The sequence below is a fragment of the Mus pahari genome, chromosome 21, assembly GCF_900095145.1.
Source record: "Mus pahari chromosome 21, PAHARI_EIJ_v1.1, whole genome shotgun sequence".
NCBI lineage: Eukaryota > Metazoa > Chordata > Mammalia > Rodentia > Muridae > Mus > Mus pahari.
Window position 1 is genome coordinate 52,576,063 of NC_034610.1, and position 2,500 is coordinate 52,578,562.

General features: G+C 36.1%; 1 pseudogene; it reads left to right on the plus strand.

Annotated features, from left to right (window-relative positions):
• Positions 1–314: 314 nt before the first annotated feature.
• LOC110337994 overlaps positions 315–2,500 on the plus strand; it is a 3,520-nt pseudogene continuing 1,334 nt past the window's right edge.

Consider the following 2,500-nt stretch of genomic DNA (forward strand, 5'->3'; position numbering starts at 1 on the left):
GACTGTAACTTTTTTTTTTTTTTTGAACTTATATCCACTTTTTAGTGAGTACATACCATGCATGTCCTTTTGGGTCTGAGTTACCTCACTCAGAATGATACTTTCTAGTTCCATTTATTTGCCTGCAAAACTCAGGATGTCCTTGTTCTTAATACCTGAGTAGTATTCCATTGTGTAAATGAACCACATTTTCTGTATCCATTTTTCTGTCGTGGAACATCTAGGTTGTTTCCATCACAAATAAGGCCACTATGAACATAGTGGAACATGTGCCCCTGTGGCATGATGAGGCATCTTTTAGGTTTATTCCAAGAATGGTGTTGCTGGATTTTCAGGTAGGTCTATTTCCAATTTTCTGAGGAACCTCCAGATTGCTTTCCAGAGTGCTTGTATCAGTTTACAATTCTACCAGCAAGAGAGAAGTGTTCCTCTTTCTCCACATCCTCTCCAACATGTGTTGTCTCCTGAGGTTTTGATCTTAGCCATTCTGATTGGTGTAAGGTAGAATCTCAGAGTCATTTTGATTTGTATTTCTCTGATCACTAAGGACTTTTAACATTTCTTTAGGTGCTTCTCAGCCATTCAAGATTCTTCAGTTGTGAATTCTCAGTTTAATTCTATACCTCATTTTTTGAATTGGTTATTTGATTTTTTGGTGATTAACTTCTTGAGTTCTTAATATATTTTAGATATTAGCCCTCTATCAGATGTGGGGTTAGTGAAGATTTTTTCCCAATCTGCAGGTTGTCGATTTGTCTTATTGACTATATCCTTTGCCTTACAGGAGCTTTCCAGGTTTATGAGGTCCCATTTATCAATTGTTGATCTTAGAGCATGAGCCATTGGAGTTGTGTTTAGGAAATTTGCCCCATGCCTATGAGTTCAAGGCTCTTTCCAAATTTGTCTTCTATTAGATCCAGTGTATCTGGTTTTATGTTGAAGTCCTTGCTCCACTTGGACTTGAGCTTTGTACAAGGTGACAAATATGGGTCTATTTTCATTCTTCTACATAGAGTTAGACGAACACCATTTATTGAAGATGTTTTCTTTTTGCCATTGTATATTTTTGATGTCTTTGTCAAAGATCAAGTGACCGTAAGGGAGTGGATTTATTTCTGGGTCTTCAATTCTATTCCATTGATCAGCATGTCTATGTCTGTACCATGCAGTTTTTAACACTTGAGGTCAGGGATGGTGATTCCTCCAGCTGTTCTTTTATTGTTAAGAATTGTTTTCCCTATTCTGGGTTTTTTACCTTTCCAGATGAACTTGAGAATTGCTCTTTCCATGTCTTTCAAGAATTGTGTTGGGATTTTGATCGGGACTGCATTGAATCTAAAGATTGCCTTTGGCAGGATGGTCATTTTTACTATGTTATTTCTGCAAATCCATGAGCATCGTGATCTCTCCAACTCCTGAGATCTTCTTTGATTTCTTTCTTGAGAGACTTGAAGTTCTTTTCATACAGGTCTTTCACTTGCTTGGTTAGAGTTACCAAAAGATATTTTATACTATTTGTGGCTATTGAGAAGGGAATTGTTTCCCTAATTTCTTTCTCAGCCTGTTTATCCTTTGTATGAAGGGAGGATACTGATTTATTTGCATTAATTTTATATCTGGCCACTTTGCTGAAGTTGTTTATCACCTGGAGAAGTTCTATGGTAGAATTTTTGGGGTCAATTATGTATACTATCATATCATTGGCAAATAGTGATACCTTTATTTCTTCTTTACCAATTTGTATCCCCTTGATATATCTTTGCTGTCTTATTGTTCCAGCTAACAGTTCGAGTGCTATACTGAATAGATCTGGGGAGAGTAGGCATCCTTGTCTTGTCCCTGATTTCAGTGGGATTGCTTCAAGTGTGTCTCTATTTAATTTGATATGGCTGTTTGCAGTAAATTGCTTTTATTATGTTTAGGTATGGGCCTTGAATTCCTGATCTTTCCAAGACTTTTATCATGAAGGGGTGTTGGATTTTGTCAAATGCTTTCTCAGCATCTAATGAGATGATCATGTGGTTTTTGTCCTTGAGTTTGTTTATATAGTCAATTATGTTAATGGGTTTTCATATATTAAACCAACCTTGCATCCCTGGGATGAAGCCTACTTGATTGTGGAGAATGATGGTTTTGATGTGTTCTTGAATTCAGTTTGCTAGAATTTTATTGAGTATTTTTGCATTGATATTCATAAATAAGATTGGTCTTAACTTCTCTTTTTTTGGTTGGTTTCTTGTTTGGTTTATGTATCAGAGTAATTGTTGCTTCATAGAATGAGTTAGTTAGTGTTCCTTCTGTTTCTATTTTATGGAATACTTTGAGGAAAATTGGTATCATGTCTTCTGGTAGAATTCTGCACTAAATTTATGAAATTCTTGGGCAAATGGATGTATCTGGAGGGTATCATCCTTAGTGAGGTAACCCAATCACAAAAGAAGTCACTAGATATGCACTCACTGATAAGTGGATATTAGCCCAGAAACTTAGAATACCCAAG